We start from the raw sequence: 24680 nt of genomic DNA, 5'->3' as shown, positions 1-24680 counted from the left end.
ATAGCATCCGTCTGGTTCCCGCTAGAAAGGATGGCTTTATATTTGTTAGATTTGCGCACTGTAAAAACCTAAGGCAAAAGAACACAGGTGCTGAGTTGTACCGCTGAGGAAATACAGTATATTGATATAACATCTCTATTTACATAGAATGAAACACAAGTTAAATACATGGTTCCTCAAGTATACCCAACAATAGATGTAATGTGTCTCTAGACCAGAATCACCAACCTGAAACTGCTTTTAGTTTGCTCTTTTATTGCCTCAAAAGATTTTAAATGGGGACTATCCCCAAAACTATTGCCTTCAGTTCAGGAAAGTACATATATGTTGACCAGATATGTTGACTGTCCTACTTGCATATTCATACCTTTTATTAGAATTGTGTTCTCCTCAAAATGAGTTACAGTAAAAAAGCAACAGAAACTGGAAGGCAATGTTAAGTTTTTTCACAGATTATTTTGCTCCTAGTCGGGGCTCAGCCTCTTCCCAGATACAAAACTCCAGGTCTGTGGGTCCTTGTGCTTCAAGGAAACTAGCTATGGCCAAGCAAAATTTTTCTAGGTTTCACTAGCTATTTGATGGCAGAGTCAGGTAATGATGACTGCAACACATTAAGGACATTCAGCTTTAAGCACCACACACCCTTTGGTCACAGCCTCCTCTTTATTTCCCCCATCAGCAAATCTGATTGCCTAGAATATAACACAGGACTTCAGGTATACTGGTACTATTATTAGTTTATGCCCTTGTCTTTGTGGACATAACCTTCAGCAGAAGAGAAAAAAACAACCACACATGTCTCCATACCTATGATCAGGACATGTCTTAAATGTAAAAGCACACTTTTACATTTAAAATTGAAAAAGCTATACTGGACCTTGAGTTTGTGATACAAAGGAGGTAGTTTGAAAAATGATATTTTATAAACCTAACAAATACACCTGAGGCTTCTCTGAAAATAGTATTCTGCGTAGATGTCCTTAGTTATAATTAATTATATGCCTCTCCCAAAATAAAATCATATGTTCCCTTGAAATTCTACATGTTAGCCTGAGTTTTTCAAATGTCTTAGTTTTTTGTCAGGGATTTATTTCAAATCCACGTGTCAGGATAAAATATACTGTCTTCAGATGTACCTTTGTCATATTGAGAAGGCATTTAGCACTAAGGAAGCGACAGTGAGAGAGGAATATAACACACCAAGCCATAGCTAACATTTCCTCCCATGTGCAAACGCTAATCACATTTTAAAGGTATTTATATTTCCTGTTCTGTTCATTTCTGTTAACAGATTCAGGCAGTTATGGGCTGCTAGGTATATTCCAGATCTTTACATTTTAAATTGTGCTAACCAATCAGCCAATTTAAATTTCCTCTATTTCACTAACGCTTATTGTACCATTTTAGGGAATAAAACTCTGCATTTGTTCAAGAAATATTTTTTTAAACTCGATTGAATTTTAAAAATTTGTGTTCCCCAAATATTCAGTAAATCATTATCTCAGCCAAAGATGTTGGAAAATAGGTGAAACATAGTTTTTGTCAATCACGAAGGTCTTTTGAAGAAGTTTTGTAGCATCATCTTTCTCCTGATCAACTGACTGATAATATGTTTAGCACCAGCTTGACACTGCAGAATTCCTAAAGATCCTGTGGACACGTAAGGTGGGAACATCAGAGCAGGGGATTGTTGTCTCAAGCCATGATACACAGCATGGAAAAAAAGGGCTTCATCCTCTAGAAGCAGCGTGGCCACTGAGTAACCAGAGAATGACAACAACCGTGTGCTGAATACAACCTGCACGTTGTAATACAGCATGGGAAACAAGGCAAATGACTGCAATATTTTGGTAAGATTCCTGTGCCTCCACCCACTGCAATAGGAGATTAAAGTACAAAATAAGTAGAAAACAGACCTGCAAGGCTTCAAATGTCACTACAGGACTATGATCAACTCTGTCTGGATAAATAATGCAGTATCTCAGTACTGGAGCTTACCCGGGACAGATGTCTCATCAATAACACTAAGCTGTAACATTAAACGACTCTGAAAGATGTATGAACTGCAAGGCCCAGTGAGTGACAGCGTAGTTTTTCTGAGATGAGCAAACAGAAAGTTTGCCACAAGCCCGTGGCACTCAGCCTGGAGTACGAGGTGCTGAAGAAAGGCCAGGAGAGATTAGGAAGACTTAAGGTTATTTACTCTCAATATTCCTAAGAAGATGACAACTAGGAAATCTAGCTGTAAGACAGCATTCTGCCTGGCCAAGGAAAAAGAATGGTAAAGGTGGGGGAATCTTAGTCGAGAAGTTTTGTTGCAGATATAACAGGTCTCTTGAGATACTCGCCAAGCGGGACAGAAAGATGCTTATGGAACAAGCTTAAAGGAGCAGGTCTGTCAGGTTCCTTGGATCTTTTCATTGCCTGTTGAATAAAAGTCTTTTAAATGGTTCTCTTCAGACGTTTCAAAGGGCTTATGAAATAATACTTGCTTGGAGGATAAAGGTGGAGCAATTTCTGTGTAAAGAATTACCTTAATAGAATGAAAGGACTGACAGGAGGACCTTTAGTGGCTTTCTGCACTTCAGAGAGAGGCTTGCTTGACTATCTCACATAGGGTCCATGTAGTATTCTGTCATGACAGGATATGAGAAGAATTCTGCTGATGCAAGGTCAAAACTCCCAGCCAGCGGGTAAACTGCATAGCTGTGATAATATCATTAGCACATGGAGGGAACCGGTGTTTCTTAGCACCATGCTGGACTGCTTCAACGGATGGATAAAATCAGATTGGAGAAAGCCTGAATGATCGTGATGTGACAGATGGGTTAGAGGCATAAATGATCTCTGGAAAACAGTGCACAGGGAAGGGATTAACCACCTGGAGTCTGCAGATAGTGTCCGTCTTCTAGACATTTAGGTTAAGAGCTTGTAGATCCAACCCTCCATGGGAGCAGTTAACGTGTTCTGTGTATTAGTGGAAACAACTCAATCATGATTGTCTTTTGCAAGGTAGAAGAGAATTCTAAATAGACATTAGATGGTGGCAAGGTAATTGGGGGTTTGTGCTGCTTGACTCCAGAAGAAACATAAGAAGTGATGCAGAACCTTCTCTGAGTTGCTTGACTGTCAGGGACAGTCAGGACAGCAGTTTCCTGAGGCATTTAAAGGTATGAATGCTGACATGAAAACCTGCCACTATAGGCACTTGTAAAAATCTGTTAAATTATAAAACGCATTAAGATTACAAACACCTGGAGAGAAGGATGAACAAAAATGCAGAGAGAGCACTTAATTGTGAAAATAACTCCAGTTTTTCCAATGACAGGCAGTACAACTTTGTCATTCTCCTTTTGTGCTTAACTGAATGGCAGCTACTGCTTTCTCCTCATGGCCACTGCTGAAACGCACAGGGGGAGCTGGCTGCAGTTGTACTCAGTGGGGTGGGGAGGAGTGGGACCATTCCAGCCTGTCAAATCACCCACAATCAGACTCTGCGCTAGTCACGAAAAGATGGATATTCTTTATCCTCTTTGAGCATTCAAAGGTTTTTGTTAATTGTTTTGCCACAATGTGAAGTACACCCCTGGTATGTTTGAAAGATGATATTGCTGGGAGACAAAATAGCTAGCTGGGGTCTAGTTACCATTAAGTGAGACTGGGAAGGGGCTAGGTGCCAGAAAAGAAGATGTAAAGGAGCAAGCAGCTTCCAGTGCTTAAAAGACTTGTGAGAAGTGATAGGGCCAGAAGTTACAGACTCTGGGAACTGGAGAATTTGGTGGCTCCAACAAATGCATGGAAATAAGCATGTTGCAAGGCATGAAACAACCTTTATGACATATCCCTGAGTAAGGCGAAAGGCATATATTGAAAATTGCTGTAATTTGTTTGCAAGAATGAGTATGTGTGTGTAGGAAGATCTGGGTGAGGGTGTATCCTGTGGCATATATTAGACCTGTTCTGTAAACTTGATTAATTTAATCTGAGGCAACTGTTTCAGCAATGGAACTAGTGAATATTTTGGACAGTTTGTATTTAACTTTGGATTTCTGAACTGCCCTGATGTTAATGTACAAAATATCCTCAGTAAAGTAATATGAGTAAGAGAAAGTGTCCAGGGAAGTAAAGATTGTGCTCTGCTCTGTCTTTAATGGATGCATACATTTAACAAGCTACAACCTTTAATCAATATGAGGGTTTATTTAGTGTAATTTTTTCTAAGAAAAATTGTTAACTGCTCTCTAATTATAATAATAAATAGACTGTAGCTAAAATATGCAAACGGTAATTTAAAATATAATTAGTCTGGAAGTTCTGTTTCCTTTTGCAGTTCTACAGTTCTCTAGCGTGACCTTTGAAGGAGCCATTTGCTCTCTCTGCCTCTATAAAAATAACAAGCATTTATGAAAAATACTTGGAAAATGTGTGAAAATTATTTTAAGTTGTTCTATCAAAAGGCATTGTCTGTTTTTTGCATAATGTTGCATCTCTCATTTATTTGACCAGGACTGACTGTATGTTCTAAGCTTAAAATGTAATAAATTGTCAGTTCCAGCAAATCTACATTTGTTTTTATAAGTATCCTGTATTTGTTTGTTATCTGTATTTTTAGTGTGAGTTGTTGTGCATAGATATACTTTGTGTTTTTAATACTTCTAACATAAAACTAGGCCTAGTTGTCTGAAAAGAATTTCTAGAAAATATTTAATATATGGATTATTCCACTAATACAGGCACACTATTTCTGGTAGGCAGTCAGGCAGCTCTGAATCTTTCTTGCATGTAGCTGTAACTTTAATTGCCTTTGGTAATACGCACGAGATACTTCACTGTTTCCAAGAAAAATATTAGAGCCATGCTAGTGCTTACATACACAGATGAACATCTGCCCTTCCAATTCTAGGTTATTTTCATACTATGTTAAGGAAAAATAACAATGACAAAACATTCTGCACAGGAACATGAATTATTCAAAAACATTCTGTATCTGATCTGAAACACAAAATGCTGTAATGCAGGAGCAGATTCAAAAACAACAGAGCAGAGTGAAAGTGGTTGTGGATTCCTGTTATTTGAAACTTGAGCCGGTGATTTGCTTTTATTCAATTTGCTATCCAACAATCTTTTAAACATGTTTATAGCATTGCAAAAATTGCAAACCGTGCCACTGTGCTTCTAGGCCACCGAAGCGTGGTGAAGCAGGGCTCTTATGGCATCATCCCACTGATAAATTTGCAATAGTGTTCTTCAAATAGCCATTATAGAGAATATATACTTACACCTCATTTGGTAGTTACTCTTCATCTCTGTGTTTTTGCACAGTATGTTTTACTTAGGAATGGCTTTTCTGTTAAAACTAGATAAATATTTACTAGACCTGACTCTCAGTATTGTAAACTGCCCTCAGTGAACCAAGAGAAGCACCATGCTGGGGTAATGACTTTATGCCAGCCTGTGGAGGCGCTGGGATGGATGGAGCTCAGTACCTGACCTGAGCAAAATGAAAGCATACTTCCAGTCTGGGGCAACATTCCCATCAAGATATCCTCCACATACAACTAACAGTTCTTATCTAGCTTATCTAGGAAGTCTTAGTCTGTCAATAATCCCATCTAAGCTTAATGATAACGATAATATTCGTGTTAACAACTAACAATGCTACTGTATATCATACATAACTATCCAGATGTACACTCATTTTTGGAGAAACGATTCTGCAATTTGTAAGTAGGAATGGCTTCCTATCACCTCAGAGGTTTTCCTATATAAAGTTGTTAAGATGTGATTTTTTATTTATAAAAACGGACTTTTTAAAAGAGTAGAACCTGCCCCACCCTGCCTCCATACTGCCAGGTCTGTGCTCGTTATTCTACTAAAGTCCAGCTCCTGGCGGCAAATTATTATATAGGCTGCATCTATTCCTCTATCTTTCAAAACCTGGAAGATGTGACTCAGTCATACTTCTGACTGCACAGAAACGTTGTCAAAAGTAACTCCTTAAATATAAATGAATTTCAACTCCGTATATTTTGTAGATCTGATTCATAATTTCTTAAGTACTTGGGGCTAGCTCTACTGTGTTGCTTTAATTTCTTTTAGATATAACGCCATGATGCAAACAGCATTTTTATATAAGAACATCCTGCTTCTTCCTGACAATATCCAGTGCATGCTTCATGCTGCCTTCTCAGATTCAGCAGCGCACACTGTGTAGGGGACTGAGGCTTGAACAATGTAATTCTAAAGATGTCAAAATTGCAATGTCAATTCATCATGAACTTCATATTTCTCAATTATTCTCTTATGAAACAGAGATTATTCCCAGTCAACTGTCTCCCAGAGCATCCTCATAGGCAAGCTAAGGATGAATGGACAGTGAGGTGGACAGAGAACTGGCTCAGCAACAGAACTCAGAGGGTCACGATCAATGGAGCAGAGTCTGGATGGAGGCCTGTCACTAGTGGTGTTCCCCAGGGGTCTGTGCTGGGTCCAGTCCTGTTCAACATAATCATCAATGACCTGGATGGGATAGAGTGCAACCTCAGCAAGTTTGATGATGACACCAAGCTGGGAGGAGTGGCTGATACACCAGAAGGCTGTGCTGCCATCCAACGAGACCTGGACAGGCGGGAGAGCTGGGCCAGGGGGAACCTGATGAAATTCAACAAGAGCAAGTGCTAGGTCCTGCACCTGGGGAGGAACAACCCCATGCACCAGTCCAGGCTCAGGCTGAACTACTGAAAAGTGGCTCTGTTGAGAAGGACCTGGGAGTGCTGGTGGGCAACAAGCTGACCATGAGGCAACAATGTGCCCTTGTGGCCAAGAAGGCCAACAGTATCCTGGGATGCATTAAAAGGAGTGTGGCCAGCAGGTCGAGAGAGGTTATCCTCCCCCTCAGCTCTGCCCTAGTGAGACCACATTTGGAGTACTGTGTCCAGTTTTGGGCCGTCCCAGTTTAAGAAGGATGTGGAACTGCTTGAGCAAGTCCAGCAGAGAGCTACCAAGATGATCAGGGGACTGGAGCATCTCCCTTATGAGGAAAGGGTGAGAGATTTGGGTTTGTTTAGCCTGAGGGAGAAAAGACTGAGGGGGGATTTCATCAATACCTATAAATATCTAAAGGGTGGGTGTCAGCATGATGGGACTAGGCTCTTTTCAGTAGTGCCCAATGACAGGACAAGGGTCAATGGGCACAAGTTGGAACACAGGAAGTTCCACCTCAGTATGAGAAAAAACTTCTTTCCTGTGCGGGTGCCAGAGCAGTGGCACAGGCTGCCCAGGGAGGCTGCGGAGTCTCCTCCCCTGGAGACATTCAAAACCCGCCTGGATGCATTCCTGTGCCCCCTGCTCTGGGTGTGCCTGCTCAAGCAAGGCGTTTGGACGAGATGATCTCCAGAGGTCCTTTCCAACCCCTACCATTCTGTGATTCTGTGATTCTGTGAATCCCGAACCTGCCTTCTATGGAAGTCAGGTTGCGTCTCTTAGAGACAGTGACAAATCCATGGGGAAGCTTTGTGTACTCGCACCAATGTTTGAAAGGGCGAGGAGAGGATTGTGTGCAAAGCAAACCGGTCAAGGCTGACATATGTGAAGGCACCAGGGATTTGACAAATAATATAAAGAACGAGGACAAAACAAAAGCAAACCCCCAGGAGTTGAAACAGCTGAAATTCTTCAGTTACAATAGGTTGCAGCATATCGCATGCCACCCTACTTTATTTGCTGTGGTTTCTGCCTTCCTCCCTCCTTATATCTATTCAAAATCCAGCTGTCATAAGCATCCTATTGCATTTGCTGCTTCATACATTTCTTTAAATCACACTTTTGTTGTGTTGCCCAAGTGGGAGGTGAAGGAGATAGTGGGATAGAAACATCAAAACAGGAGTGTCAAGTTGTGAAAGATGGAGCATTCAGGAATAGCTCTGAAAGGTATTTATTTAAAAAGTAAAACAAAAGCTTTCAGTCATTTAACTAGGAAATGTAATTACTTGTAGGGTCTTAGAATCACAGTGGTTTTTTCTTTCCTGTTTTTCCTATTATCTGCCACAGGTATTTGTTGCATTTTATTTCTAATTACATTCTTAGGAAAGCGATGCATGCTTGTGTGTTTGGGTGGGCTCTGACACCCTGGAGCCTTGCTTCTGATTAGGCCTTTCAACTTGTGCTGTAAACCAAATTCAGTAAGTGAGAATGAAAAAGAAAACACTAGATGATAAAAACATTCTGGAGAAAAGTACAGTTACTGCCGATTTTTCATTTCATTCATCCTTGTAGCCACTTACGTAGCAGTCAATCTTACTTTTAGCATAGCTGAGACTGTCAGTGCTTTTTTGATTCTGCTGCAAGGTGATTAAAACGTTAGTCTCTTTTTATTCTGACACTCTGATCTCCTAAAGCTGACCGACAACAATTAAAAGTGACACATGTAAGGGTTTTTTTTCTCTATTGCCAGTGACTTGCAGCTTTCTCCCAGAATGGAAGACACAATTGCTGAAAATTAACGGAAGTCACTTTTCACAGTACCCAACACTCACCATATTCTTATTTCAAACCAAAAGAAGAGCCATACAAAGGATTTTACCCCTTTAAATGCTAGATTTCTAAGTTTTAAGAGCACAGTACCCACTGACAGTTTGGTTATAGCTGCACCTCCGTAGCAACAACACTTCAACCACACTTTGCAGTTGTATATGCATGTGCCTTATTATTTTAAGTCACGCTATTTTAATTGTCACGTCTGTTAACTGCTTCAAGTCTGTAAAAGGCATAAGACTGCAAGGATCTTGGAATTTAAATAGTGAAATAAGAGGTATGACCAGTCTGTAATGGGATGAGTGGGAGGGAAGCAGAGGCTACATGTTACAGGAGGGGGAACCAAAAGGGAGTTCACTTCATCTATGTGCATGTGCGTGTGCTTTAACTACACATAGATGTCCTAAAAAAATGACAAAATGCAGTCCAAAAGCAAACCGTTCAATTAAGAAGTATTGCAGAAAGCTTTAGAAACAAGAACAGGACCTTCTGTTATGTACCAACTACATTATCAAGCATCTCATAAGCCTGCCCAGTCATAACTTTCCTCGCTCTTTTGTAACTCCATCTTTTGTTTTGTGTTCTGTCTTGTTTTTCAGACCACAGGAATGGTCTGCAGCTTGCACTTCGTTTTGCATGTGTTTGAAGATAGAATGGGACTTGACTTGGGCGGTGACTTGGCAAAATTTTTGGCAGCATTTGCCAGTAATAACTGTACTGATAGCTTGTTTTTCTAAAGAAAGTATGTAGTGTGCTAGATGGGCATTTTTAAGGACCAATTTGAGAAAACATGTAGCTAAAGGCACATAAATAGATAAGTACTGACTATATGTTTTCCTGTCTGAGAATAAATGGATTATTCCACAATCCACTGAGGTACAGTTTATCTTTTTTTTTTTTCTTTTTTTAAAGTCTCTCTCTCTCTGTTTGATTTCCTTGTACAGGGGATAAAGGATTATTTGTCTGAATGCATGATTATTCCTCTCTCATTGCTGTAAATACAATGGCAGTTTGCGTAAGATGTGCTGTATTTAGTGGATTCCAATATAGTTGCTCCTCTTTACCTTAAGTTAGAGGAAATGCAGAATGTATCACAACTTCAAAGACACATTTTGAGAGTAAATGCAGACCTCTCAGTATGAAATGCTAATGGTCACAATTTCTTTCATGCAGTCTTGCTCCTTAGGAGCTATAATTTAAAGCAAAAATTGAGTCCAAATATTGTCAGGTTCCCTCCTTAGATTTATATAGTAAGATTTTCAATCACAATTTCTGAAAGAGGTGTTCTACAGATTTTTTTAAGTTATGAGTATATCTGATGTGTTTTGGAATAGATATGTTTTTGATTTATTTTCTTAATTTGCATTAAAACCTTCACAATTCAAAGCAGAGCCTGTTAAAACCAAGCAAATTACCTGACCCAATGTTGTTGTCATATGCCCTTTTACCAAAAGGCATTTGATATCAAAGGTGAGGAGTGTGGCAAATGCAGCTAAACTAGAGAATCCATAACACAAAGGAAAAATAGAATAGTAGGAAATATTTGCTAAGCTCAGATATTTTTGAAACAGAATACTGACCACGACACACACCACCTGCAGTAGCTGTGATAAATTCCAAAAAGGAAGCCTGGAAAAAGCTGCTCATTAGAAGCTTTAAGGTCAGTACTATATAAGAACATTCATTCCTTGAAGAGCATTCCAGTCTGCCAAAATTAGCAGTTTCACCACTGAAAATATTTTTTTCAGCAGGCTGTAGAGCAAAGTTAAACATTTGACCATCTCTTACTCGTGTTTTGGGACTGAAACCTGTGATTTCAATGGTGTAGTTTTTATGGCTTCAACTGTGGAAGTGCAAACAACTTTGGAAGAAGCAGAAGAGAGATAAGAAACCCTGCTGCGAATCGACTATCTGATTTTTTGCATTAAATCTGCATGAGTAACACAGTGATGGTGAGATTAGATAAGAAAATCAAAATGGGCAAAATGAACCATGAAGCATTACCTGCACCCAACAGTAAGACTTACTTCACCTTAGCAGCTATGTCTGAAGGCAAACAATAACAGTTTGATGGAAAAAGTAGGGAATTCAAATCTAATGGATATTTAATAATAATGCTTTAAAAATGCTTAGGACAAATGTTATGTGTTTTTCTAGTGCTTACAGGACGATCTTCATCAATCTGTCCTTCCTGATTTTGTCACTCACATGCTGAATTCTACAGACTGAGGGAGTGGTCGTGTTTTGTTCTTTCTTTCTACAGCATCTAGTACCATTAGTGTTCATTGGCATTGTAGTGCTGGGGAATACTGGGACATATTTGTAATTCTATTTTAAATGAATAAGCAGAACTCAGTACCAGGTAAAAGCAGATGCTGTTATATCCCCCGTACTGTATTTATCTCAGTAGTCAAATATAGTTTGCCGGTGACCAGATGTACTGATTTGCATCTTCAGAGAATATTTTTGGATGAATGTATGCTGGAAATAAAGTCATCTAGCTCCTCAGTGGGATTGCATGAAAATCTATTGGGACAAGTTAATGAGCACAGTTGGCACAGGAGCAGGCAAGGCTCTTAATTTTGCATGTTCTTAAGGGGCTTAGTGTTTCTGGTACAACTTTGTTTTGGGCTCAGCCTCAGTAATACGCGTAGGTCTCTACATTTGCTTAAAAAGCCCCATGTTACATTACCAAAAGAGCAGATTAAAGACTCAGTGATAATGGCTTTATTCAACCTTGCTGAAAATGTTAAGGCTAGCAACAATAAAGGCTTAACTGTTCTACATGCTGGCCAACTGGCCTTTGCATATTACAGCAGACAATTGCAAGCATTTAGCATTTTGGTACGTATAAAACAGAACTCCTCGGGAACGCGGGATCTGAATAGATACCCCTGATGCATCCACACTGTGCAATGGCAGAAATACACATTGTAATCAACATTGGTAACCTCACCTTTGGGAAATTACATGTTATATACATTTCAATTTTGCTTTCACACATTCAGACAAAACTGAAGTGATTGTTTCAAATTTTCTGAAACTCCAGGGTTTCCTACACAGAAATGAGGCTTGCTCATTTTGCACAGATCTAGCAGAGCAAGGAAGGTATGACTCTCTCTGCAGCTCATATATCCCACCTGGGACTGGAATCAGGAAGGATTTCCAGCTGCTTCCTGCAGAGCCCAGTTAGGTACAGCCTGCATCAATGGAGCTGGAGCCAGCCGGGTTTGCTTACCACAGCTGTATCAGCTGGTTTAACGAAAAGCATCATCTTTCCTATTGAGTGGTGCCTTATGCAGTTCTGTGGAGTAAAGACACTGGTAAATAAGCTAAGGATTTTTAGCAAGTTGTGATGTAAATAGTGTAGAAACTGTTTATTTGCACTTGTAGGCATTTTGGGTCCCTGAGCTGATCATGCTTGTAAATTCTACATTTAAAAGCTAGTGGAAAATAAATTGGAGACAGGAGAAGAAGAGTCAATGCTTTATGTGTTTTGAATTTAATCTTTGTGATTTTTTTCTGAGTTTGAATCACTAGTTACAATTAAACTTATTCATCTTGATAATTCAGAGTATGAAAAGCAGATTTTTTTTTTTGTTGTATTTAGTTGCTTGATTGTATGGTTATTAAATGATTACATGGTACTTGTAATTTTATTTTCCAAAAGTTGCTTTATCTGATATGGGCTAAATTGTTTTCATCTTAAGCTGTGTTCTTTATAAAAAAATAGTTTCCACTCAGCCTCAGCTGTTCATGACTTTGGTTTAAATACTTGAAGATACTTATGACACTTTTAATTTTAGATGTTAGATATAACCTCTTCCCTTCCTCCTCTCTGCTTTAAAACTTTTCTTCTCTCTCCAATCCCTTTCTCTGACTCTTCTTCCCTCAGACCACAAGCATATGAACATCTGTGTTCAGGTCACTCCTATCAAACTCTTACTTTTCCTACAGGACTTCTTTTTCCTTCTTGTTCATGCTACTACCATTCCTTTATTTGCTTTTATTCATCGTGATGTGTCTAACATACAGTTTAGAAATACTTCAACTGAGAACAACAAAACTTCTTTATGTTAAGAAATTCTCTCTTTATATTAGCAGAATATAACTGTGCGTATCATTTCAACTACAATCAAAATCCACTGGACCGCCTTAATTTATGCTTGGACTCTTCCTGGGAAATTTAAAATAAAGCCTTGGAGATCCACCAGCCAAAAGTTTGCCTCCTCTACTGTGCCATTACCAACAGCAGCAATGGGTTATCATGCTCAGTATGAAACAATAGAAGGTTCTCATCACAGGCATTGGCAGATAATCACTGAGCTTTTTGAATGAAAGATCACCGTAGCTTTTAATACAGGAAAAGCAATGTATTTCCGTAATTTTCCCCTTGGAAATTGCTGAGCTATAGTCTATATATCTTGTTCTGGCACTCACTTACAAAATCTACTGACTTCGTAATTTCTTGGCATCGCTTACAGACTAAGGCCCTGTGAGGCAGGCCATCTATTATTTCCACAGTGCCTCATACCAGCCCCCTGTAAATCAGAGAGCTGTGCTCATAGTACTGATATTTTCAGACTAGCGATTCTGAAGTTATTTTAACAAGCTTTCAGTTACGATGCTGGGGTAATGTTATGCCAGCAAGTAGTTTGCATGATTGCCTTTAGAATAATTTTTGGACGTGCAGTAACAATCTTTCTTTAGAACATGTGGCTCTTTTTTCTCTGAGTTACATGAATTCTCCACTGCATATTTAGGGAAAAAGCTTAGGGTCTTTGGAGTTTTTTAGTTGGTTTGATTTCTTTATCTGTGCTTTGGGAAAGCCAAGAGGGCTCCTGTTACTGGCTTGTGTTGCATTTCTGATTAAAAGCTTTCCATTATGTGAGAGAAAAAAAGTATTGCAGATGCCCAGGCTAGATTCATCTAATCTCCTAGGAAAAATCACTCTGTAGCTGTATCCCAAAGAGAAAGAATGCCTTTCTGAGGCTGGGATCACATGCTCTGTACTGCCAGCATCCTAATCCAAGGCAAACTGAAATGTTTCATAGCATCCATGAAAGACATCACAGTGCTTGGGACGATGGGGCATCCAGCCAATACCTCTAGAATCAGTTTTTCTATGGCAATCTCTTTCTGTTAGAGTAACAGCATTTCTACTTTTAGAAGGATATGGAAATATTTTCAAGGATGTCCTTGTTGGTCACTTTATTTTTGAAAAATGAGCTGCAGACAAAAAGTAAGTCCACCAACAGTATTCCCGTAAATGCCCCCTATTTGCAGTGTTTGGGACACATCCTGAACAGCTCAGCTGCCTTGTCACATCAAATGATTGGAAGGCGTTTTGACATCATTTAGCCTCTGACCTTAAATTTCACTCTCAATAAGCAGAAACCAAAACATACCCACAAAACACTATGAAAATAGAAACTGCGACTGTGTCATTCCAAAATGAATCCCTATCACTAGAGAGGAGACATTTCCCCACTTTCACACAATAGATGCTTTTATTTATTACTATCAAGACTGGAGCCAAAATGAACAATCTCTCTTTGTACACAGATACTTCTTTTAATTTGTTACTGGGTTGATCCTTTTAAAATAGCTAATTAGCTGAGTTGTTATTTATGTGACTCAAATAGCTGGAAAATCTCATAGTCTTATGATCACAGGGCTTTTCAACTGACTGGTCCACAAGTACCACTCATTCGCCTCGTAAGTAATGTGGTTTTTAACCCAGAAATAAAAAAGTAAAGTAAAACATACTGTTCAAATTGACAATAAAAGGAGTGTTCTCAATATAGCATTTTAACACTTCCACACTTGGTTAAATGCTCAATTAGTTAGTGTAGCAAAAAAAAAAAAGTTACACTTATTGCAAAATTAATATTTTTTTTTTTTAAGCAGAGGAGTCTTCTTTCATTTCCAAGTTTCTCAGAACATTCTGAAGCATCTTACTTACAACCATGCAAGTCCATGCTTTGTGTAGTCTTTATTTTACCCGAAAAAGTCCTTCATTTCCCCGATGCTGATGGTAAGGTCAGCATACCTATGTTTTCAGTGTGTAGTCATTGTTACTAAACCTAGGTTCACATTAGGTATTGTCTGTAATAATTTACAAATAAATAGTAGCATACTTTACTCCAACTACTACTCCTCTGTATGTTAAACCTCTGTTTTCTTTTTGGAGGCTTATGCTAAAAGCCTACTAACATTCCTTCTCCTTTTCCTTCCCTTTCCCTCAGAAGAAACAAACGAAGCCACTGACCCCACTTTGGTAGTGGCTGGTAACCAGGCAGCTGGGGAGCAGGGAGTTGTGAGAAGTCTTTCTTGCCCAGAAATCAGTTTGTTTCGTACGAGTCAGCTGAGCTCAGTTTAAATTACCAAATCTGCAGTTGGTAGTAACTGCTCTTTATCAAACACCTTATTTTCCTTGGATCCAGACCTTCTTTTGGAAGTAACAGTTGGAATCTGGTTGTTTTCTGGAAACACCATCTGCTGAGAAGAGCTATCACATTGGAGCAGAGGGCAATGGGAAAAATATGACATGCAAGTGCAGCCTAGTGTTGAATTATAGCTTCATAACAAAACTAACTACCACTAGGATATAACTTATTCTGTTTAATTCAGACAGATGACAAGTGTACGTGATACAAAGCATGTGCCTAAGGTGATAAAAGTCACTGTGGCTAGACAGATCAAGTGAACAATATTGCCAAAGCTTAATTTATTTGGGTAAAACTGAGGGATGTTATAAAAACTGTGTCTGTGTCAGATTTGCTGGTCTAAGCAAATCTTGTAAGGATTCTTAGCCTTATTGGCCTCTGAGTCTTACTCTTTATTATGCTTGCAAAAGATGTCCTTATTGAAGTTACTACAATATTACTTTACTGGTTCTCGGTTTTAATGCTTTGCCAAATAACCGAGGGGGGGAAAAAAAAACAAGCATGCAATATAAGACATCTTCTGTCACTGTAGAAAAATAAAATGATATATCCAGATAGTCCATGGTGGCCAGATTTTAATTCTGCTCTGGTCTGAAAGCAGGACAGCGGTACAAGTGAAATGCTGTGTTTAAGCACAGCTCTCCAGAAGGCATTTTTAGCAGAAGCACAATATTCCTTTAATGAAAAAATTACACACAGCCAGGTAGGAAGAAGTTAACGATGAACTGTCTGTACCTATCAACAGAGCCTAATAATAACTTATATTTTAAATAAGAAATATAATCTAATTGGTGGATGCATTGTTGCACAATGGTCAGAAGCAGGAATGAGATGGCAGCTGTGCAATTGTCAATACCTAAATCTGCTGTTGGTACAAGTATTTTCAGATTTTAATCCATAAGTCTTATTTAAGTAAGGCTCCTGTTCATTCCAACAGATTCATCCAAATGAAGGTAGGAAAAGGTGTAACATAGAAGCCTGTTCTGCAAGTGTTACTAATAATTAATTTTAGAACCGAAAATTATTAATTTTGAGGTTGGGGCCATATTGTACTGCAGGCCACTTTTTTGCTGTATTTGCAAGAGTTTCCACTGCGAATCTCAGAATTTGTTTAATGTTCTTTTCACCAGGTGCCACATTATGACATGACTGTTTGAAAAGACACTACTTGCAAAAAAGCAAACACCTTCATCTGTTTTTTGGTAAAACCCAGAGGGAATTCATTATTGTGGCTTGGTTACCTAAGAGAGAGCAGCACAGTCATCTTATTACAGACGTGCATTTCAATGAGCAAGGAGAAATTATCTTGTACGTTAATTGCTTTAATGCTTGTCAATCAAGAAAGAGCTTGTATATAAACAAATTTTAGCTAATAAAGGAGAGCTAAATTTTGTCATGTTGTTTCACCTGGACCAATTAGATTGTATGTCACAGTTTAAAGATATAAATGATCATAGAAATAAATGTTACACAGTAAAAAGTTAATTATATTGACAGAACTCTGAAGATTTTAATTTTATTTCTATAAATATTAAATTACAAGACTGTTCAACTAGTGGATGTTCAGCACTAAGAACATAACTTTGAAATACTAAAAAGCAAAAATATTGACATTTTGTAGCTTCTTTTTCTTTTTTTTTTGAGAGCATTTGTAGTGAAATCTGTGTTAAAAAAAAGTCTGAATTTGAATACAAAATTTACCAAAATAGTTTTGTTTTAAATTGGCATACATTTGCAATCAGACTTTCCATTACTCTAATAAGCTGATATCATTCCTGAATGCCAGAATTCATTTTGAATACAAGATTTTGGAATCTTAATACAGCATTTTTTAATTGGTTTTAATTGGTTGCTAAATGGACATATTTCAGATTAGAAATGAACTCAGTTGACACTTGATTCTTGAGAACGAAATCTGCTACCCAAGTAATTCATTAATATGATTACATGAACAGAAAATGAAAAGCATGACCAGAAAATCCAACAGGAATTCTTATGAAAAAGAATCTTCTGAGTTTTCCAGAGGTCATATCTGCTCCCCACAGACTGGCTGATGAATTGGTTAAATATAATTATTTTTTTAAACCTCCAGAAAATGGCTCTGGCCCTTCTTCATTTTTAAAGATGGTAAAATAAAATAATGACTTCTATGTGTCTGATTTGATGCTGGATTCCTTAGGCCAGCAGAGGTCCTTCTGAAGCCTGTGGTAGTCTTGTCCAGCACAGATTACCTGGGGACACCAGTAAGGGCTACCTAGGGACACTGTCTAAATTGAAACCAAGTCCACAGAGGTTTAAAGTAGGAGTTTGCCTTTAGCAAAGCTTTTTTTTTTTTTTTTTTTTTTTGGATGCATTTCCATGGCAATGTAGATTTTCTTCATTCTTTAACTTTCTAGACTTTGGGAAAGCATGAGATGTTTTGAGAGATGAGATTTCTTGAGTTTGTTTGGAGATTTCAGAAATGTACAGCACAAAGGTTGTTCAATTTTAAAAAGGGAAGAGATTTAGGATGGAGTTTTCAGAGGCACTCGAAGGACACTTCTTTTGCACTGGGCCTGTTATTTGCATGGACATGTCTGAGAACACTACATGTAAATGATGATTTTGTATGTGCTTTGTTGTGGCATCATCTGATTTTGAGACTGGTGTGTAAATAACCTAAGGATATGTATATTCACATGGTACACCATTCCAAAACAGTCTTATTGAAGCAACATAAAAACTAGTAAAATCTGAAATTCATATAAGATGTATCAGTAGAGAAACAGTATACAATGTAAGAAATAGCAGCATTATTTTAGGAAATTAGATGTTTCTCTGTAATGTGCTAGTATCTTTAGCAATTGTTGAGCCTCTTGAGAAAAAGCTGAGTGGCTTATATTAACCCACTGGTGTAGTTAGCTCAGTACTCTGTGGGGATGTGTGAGGCTTACTAATAAGCACAGAAGAGTGACTGTACACACAGTAGGGTTTCAGCAGGCTCTCTCTTGATGATTATCCATGCCCTGAGGGAATAAAACTCAGGCTCAGTAGTCATAGATGCTGCTGAGGCTTCATAAGGCTAGACTGTGATTAAAGTTCACTGTATTGTATTAACAACAATACTTTAAAAATCTCAAATCCACAAAGTTTAGGTTTTGGGGGACTCTCAGTATATGCTTTTAGAGTGAGGTAGACATTGCAGTTGCATGTAGGTGGTGTGAAAATTGGAGAGGTGAAAGAAAATGAATTAGATTTGTGACATCGAGGCTGAGGTATTCTGTATGTTTCTAATGTGTTTTTCTTTTTTTTACGTGAGAACTGTAAACATTAAAAAAGTAATTGGGATGCTAGAGAGTGAGCAGTTATGGGTGTGACAGAGTGTATAAAAACTTTAAATATAAATGAGAAATGAAAATGAGCTGGCAGTTCAAAGCAATACTTGAGGAGGAACAACATCAAAGACAGGGGTTATTGTACCTGAAACAGAGAAAAGAAACTGCCTACAGGGCAGTTGAGGGGAATTCTTTTGTGGAGGAAAACTAATGCAGAAAATGTTGTGATCATGCCGTGGTCTCACTGATCAGTTCAGTGTCTTTTTCAGGACATGCTCCCTCCCTGCTGCTCAGACAGTGTCAGGGAGCTCAGGACTGATGTCTCAAATAGCCTGAGGAAGAGCACAAAATGCTCTTTCAAATACAATAGATAATGCACATCTCAAAGCTTTTGTTTTGAGCTCTATGCCTTTACAGCATGGAGCACTGAAACAGGCATTCTTGATCCTTTTGACTAATCCTCTTTTTATAACACTGACAACGCTGTAAAATCGCTTCTCTCTTCCCTATCGAGTACAGCTGCACCTGGGTAGAAGATGATGCTTGGTACAGATACATGCATATGTTGGAATTTGGATGTCTGGTTGTTATGACTGTCCTTTAAAGAATGCTGAAGAATGAATGTGTGAATAAAACTCTGATGGATCCAAGCTGGATGTTTGAAAATATGTGCGAAGATCACCCCACGCGTCTCTTTAAATAGACATCTTATTCAAGAAAGTAGATACTTGGGGAACAGGTCTCTGTTACTCCTTAAAAGCAATACAGTAGTCAATGAAAGAAGTTTGTTGAGGTAGTGTTTGCTTTGCCTTTAGCAGATCAGGCATTTAATACAGTAAACTAGTCTGGATATGTGAAACTTATCAGGTCCGGAAGCAACTGAGGTTTATAATATCTGCTGAAGCTTGAGATTAAATTTTAACATCTTATGGCAGAAATTATGTGAAAATAGTGGTTACAAATCAGCTTTCTTAAATTTCTGTTTCTGATGCATAATTAGGACAGCTTATTTCTATTTCTTTTTGTCATATGGTCTTGGATGGAGGTTACAATGCTGCCACAGAAATCATCTTCCTCTATTGCTGATCAAGCCATGTGTCATTCCCCTCCACCTCCTTCACCAGGTCCTTCTTATATATCATGTTTCTAAGATTCACAAGTTTTTCGTCTTTATGGACATGTAGTCAAAACATTTGCATGTCTTTTATTTCCTCCCTTTTCCTTTTCCCCAGTGTGTACTTATTCAAACACTCCTGACCGGCTGCCTCTCTTGGTAGCCTTATTTTGCTTTTGTCCTTTTTCACTCTATGCTTGTATTCTTCCCTGTGTTTATTTGGCAAATTATCTCCCCCTTTTGTTACAGCTGAATTTTCTCTTCTGTTTCTCCTCAAAATGACACTCCTGACAGATGTCAGCCTTCAAAAGAAGTAAAAAGAAACCTGTAAGCAAAAGTATTCAACCTTATATCCTCTACATTTGGTTAAGCACAGTATTCAGTTTAATTCAACATTGTATTGAGTTTTCCACAAATTCAATTCAATTAATGAGTTTATTTGACATTCAGTGTCATTGGTTGAACACGTCTCTCTGTTCTCACCTTACTCTGGTTCTTAATTTAATTTTTTAATTCAGGTGTTTGTATAAGTCTTGGTTACAACTTCCCCCACCCCTGCCCCTTCACTGCCCACACACACTTTCTGTCTGAATTGTGGCTCTCCTGGTTGGAGTACTATTTGGAGTGCTCTCTCCTCTCTCTGAGCCATCAGTCTAAAATAAAAACAGTGCCTGGTTTATTTTAGCTTTATATATCACTTACAGAAACACAAAAATAAAATATCTACTGATTGACTGTGTCACATGAAGAACAATGGTGGTGGTGCTGTTCTTATGGCAGCCTAAAGACATAATCAAGACAGATTTTGTTGGTGGAAGCAATATCTTTTATTAGACCAGCTTGTGTCACTGGCAAAATTAGACAAGTTTTTGGGCATGTGAGTCCTTCAGCTCTGAAATAGAAGCAGCAGACTCCGAAGCTAAGTACAAGTTGAGAGCATTGTCTTATAGCTATTGCATTAGTCGTGTCTCAGACCATTTCAAAGAGAAAATAGCTGATGTTTTTGAATGAAAGAGGATGTTGGGGGAAGGAACAGAGGGAGGAAGAGGAGTCTGAGGAAGAGAGACACCAGGGTGGTGGTGGGAGATTTTAATCTCACAAAAGCACTGTCTCTGTGTTCATAGTTTCTGCTACCTAGCAGATTTGTGAAAGCACCCAAGTTTTTACCTGGAAAACGTTGTAGGATTCCTTGAGGCTCAGGCCTCAGGCATTCAAAATGCAGTGATTATTTTCTAAGAAATATTCCCTCCCTGACAACTGGACGCTTCTGTCCTTTACAGCTTGTACATGCTCTTTCTTCCTGATGCACTGTAGTTGCTTAGTTTCACCTGCGTAGTTACCCTGAGAGCACTTGATCCTCTTGATGAGATGTGTTATGTCCCCAGAAGTACAGGCATAGGAGCTGATTGTTCTGTGTTAAGGGGTATTTATTGTGCAGGTAGTGGAAAGATGTTGGTTACATTTTGTACTTGAGAAGGGCCTAAATCTATTTAGTTTGTTTTGGCCACAGGCAGCTTGCTTCTCATAATGGGTTTAGTGACATTGGGGCCTGTGTAATTAGGGTGGATCTGCAGAGCACTATTTCAAAACAGGATTGTCTTCTAACAAATCTTTCAATGACTGTATGTGTGTAGGTTCCAGTACATGAAACTACAAGTGGGAAGGATGTGTAAAAGCTTCATGATATTCTGCTACCACTACACTATTTCAACACTGGGCATACCCGACAGTTTGTCTTGCTCTTCTACTTGTGGCAGTCTGATAAAATATATTATTAATACATACAAACAAAAAGAATATTCCTTGCCATTTAAAAAACAGGTCCTAAGAGCAAGAAAATAGGATAAATGATGTAACATTAGCTTTTGTACAGTCTCTGTCACCATGTGTCGAGTATGTTGATTGCACTATAGTTAAAACAACATTTATAGCAACTGATTGACTCACTCTGTGGGGGAGGATTTGCTAATAGTGTTGCATTTAACCTCCTCCCTAAATCTTTTTGTTTAGTTAGGAGCCCCATGTGATGATCAGTGTATGATCATCATTAACGTTCGTTAACCTCATCTACATCTTGACCTTTTTCACTGGTGTTACTTATGGTCATTCTTGGTGACTACAGACAACGCTGAAATACAGTGTCTATACTGTTTAAGTTAACAGCCCTCACTGTCCTGTTCACTGTAGGGAATCCAATCTGTGTCTAAATAAACAGACAACTAGATACAGACAGTACTTTTGCCTTTTCCAAGAAATGCCTTCTCTATTTGGGTAATGATGTATAGTCCAGTTCTCTTTGGTTTGTCATAAAGCTGTCCCATGACGTTGTCTTCTCTTTCTGCCAAAAGTTTTCCTCAAATCCTTGTTTCTTGAATATCCAGATGTATATTCTGCCCTTGCATGACCAAGTTCTCCACAAGAGGGAAGTCTTTAGAGTTTCATCGAGTACATAGTACAGGTGCATAGTTTGCCTTTGTGATGCTTGTAGCATCAGCGTTAAATTGCATAACATTAACAATATTATTTAGTTTTAAATGTTGGAAGATTTATTGAAGTGGTGCTATAAGCCCTTTTAATTCTTCAGTGTTTGGGTATGACACCGCTTTGCAGCAGGGGAACTTCCACAAAGCTGTTGTAGTCCTTAGTGGAACACAGGAGAAAAAAGCTACTAGTTATTTTACAAATGGCAGTGAAACTGACCTTGCTATATGACATCTGAGAGAAGGATCTCAGCAGCCTCTGGTTACTGACCCCAGGAACTTCCAGTTTGGGGCTAAGTTCAGGCAGCACTTTTCCTGATGGTTGGTTGGTTAAGAACTTACAGTGGTAAGGAGGGATGAAATCAGGGCAGACCATGGATTTTGGGAAGATGAAGAAATAAATTCTTCACAGGAAAATATAATAATATTAAAAATGTAGTATGGAGAGCTGGAGCAGTTCTTAATCTCTAGTGCTTCCTGACCTTGAAGTTGTGTCACTGCTTCTCACCAGAGTTCAGGGACATCCAAATCAATTCATGCTGTGGGGCTTTCTTATCCTCATCTGGGACAACGTGTTCCTCCAAATGTCTTTTTTATTTTTTTTTTCCCAATCCTACAACAACATGAGAAACATGGAAAAGCCTGAGGATTTTAATAATGGTATTGTAGTGTGCTGGTGTTCTCAGCATTTAGGGAACACTTGTATATGAATAAAAGCTCTTGTGACCTGTACTTTATAGTCTTATCTCAAAATACCAACTTCTCTGAGCAGAAATGTATTATTTTAAAGTTATATCTTCTTTCAGGAGAAAACTTCCCATAGTATTTTCTATATTTTCCATCTGGCTCTACCAGAGTCTTCCTATTCTTTCCAAGTGGAGATATACATTGTGGAAAACCATTTGTAAAGCTAATGATGTATATTTAGTACAGCATATAACATGAGATTAGTTCTTAGTGCTCGTTGAAAGACAAAGTCTCTGGAAAAAAGCAGTCCCTGAGCTTATAGCTCCAGAAGCTCTCCTAGGGTGACACCCTCGAGGGTCCTCCTTCCCTTCTGGCAGGCCACCAAGCTCAGGGCCTGGGCTCCCACTGTGGGGCATTTCTCAGATATCAGCCAGATCCCAGCCTCGCCAGATATCCCAGATCACATGGAATTTCCCATATTACATAGTCACATCCCGTGCAGGACACACTCCTGAGCACACCGGCCCAGCATGCTCAGGAGGATACGGGCACAACGATTTCGCTGTGTGGGATGTGTGGCTGCCTGGTGTGGTTTGTGCATCTCACACTGCACCAGCCCTCAGTCACCACTGTGCCCAAAAGCTTTGAGATGGCCCTTCGCAGGGCAATGCAGGGCTGTTTCTGCTGCGGGTTTGGCTGAGTGGAGGAATAGCTTCCCTCACCAGCTGTGGCACGCAGTTGTTGCTGGCCCCAGAGCACTGCTGCGCTGGTAAGGCTTTATCTCACACTGATATAATGAAATGGCTGATACAGTTACATCGGCCAGGGATTCAGCCTCTTCAGCAACCCTGGGTTGACTGATGCAGCTGTACTGATGTTTTCATCTGGGGTTTACAGGTAGAAATTAATCAGCACGGAAAATGAAACAGAATATAGGCATTTTAATGCTACCGCAGAGCTTTTAAAATTTAATGTCACTTAGGACTGTTGAAGTACTACATAAAGAAATATAAATATTTGACTGAAGAAACGCTTCATTTTGTTCTTTTGCAAATAATTTTTCTAACACACCTTAGATAGCTTAGTGACAAAGTACATATTCTATTCACTTAGGGTTTTTTCCATCTCCTCCCTTACTGATATTTCTCTTTGGGCTCTGAAATCATCATTCAGAATATGCCTGGGTGATTATATCCTACCTGAGATATTTTAAAAAAAAGGTTTAATTCCAGATGACCCATATAGGGTTATTGGATTTATAATCTAGAAAAGAGCTTTTTTACCCATGTTTAGAAAACAATAGAAAACATGTAGTTTTGTTGTTAGCTGAGAATACTAAACAATTCTTCTCTGGTAAACTGACAGCTAAAAAGCTATTTACTATAAAAGTGCAATTTACACTAGCATTTCCCTTTATTAAAAAAGGGGGACTTGATAATAATTCTTAATTAGAAAATGGAGTATTAGTCAGCAGTGTTTAAAGAGATGTCATGCATTATAGCCATGTAGTAATTAAAAAAGAAGGGAAGATTTTTAAATTATTTTTTGAGTTTGCATCTGTGGACTACACATATTCAAATATGGATCAAACAAACTGCAAAACATCCTTGGTGACAAGATAATAGGGTAAGGTTTTCACTACAGAAACAAAATTATCAAATATTCTTAGACTCTGTTTAAACTTTGTTCATAAAAGAATGGGGAGGATGTAGATGGCACAAACACAAATGTACCATTTCTGTTTTAAGTAGATGTGCCTTCTTAGCTTTTTTAATGGAGATTCATCTATTTCAATCAGCATGAATCTTAGCAGTCATATTTAATGCGTGTGGCTCAGAAAAATCTCTTTAAAGGCAGAAATCATGAAGTGCACTGCAGAAACACAATACTGTAAACCAATTACCTAAAGAACACAAGTGTGTTCAGGCCTTTAACGACATAGTAAACCAAGGAAAACTTACTGGATCAGCATGCTTTAGGGGAAGCTGGTCACTCAGTACTTGACTTCTAACAGTATTCATTTACAGTCCTGTACGCATCCATGTGTAAGTCCTCCTCTCCCCTATTTTTAATCAAGTCTGTATTGCCTGCACACATCAGTATT

General features: G+C 38.6%; 1 long non-coding RNA gene across 2 annotated transcripts; it reads left to right on the top strand.

Moving 5' to 3' along the window:
• The first annotated feature begins 9120 nt into the window (after nt 1-9120).
• Nucleotides 9121-12318, top strand: LOC142053966 (uncharacterized). 2 transcript variants are annotated; one of them, XR_012659397.1, is made up of 3 exons: nt 9121-9408; nt 10104-10192; nt 10284-12318. It is a non-coding gene; the product is annotated as an uncharacterized LOC142053966 (long non-coding RNA). The 2 variants fall into 2 exon arrangements; XR_012659398.1 differs by having other exon boundaries at nt 10281-12318.
• Nucleotides 12319-24680: the final 12362 nt, after the last annotated feature.

Source organism: Phalacrocorax aristotelis, chromosome 2 (assembly GCF_949628215.1).
Source record: "Phalacrocorax aristotelis chromosome 2, bGulAri2.1, whole genome shotgun sequence".
NCBI classification, from domain to species: Eukaryota; Metazoa; Chordata; class Aves; order Suliformes; family Phalacrocoracidae; genus Phalacrocorax; species Phalacrocorax aristotelis.
Note: the sequence above shows the minus strand (reverse complement) of the source record. Positions and strands in the feature narration are given on the sequence as shown.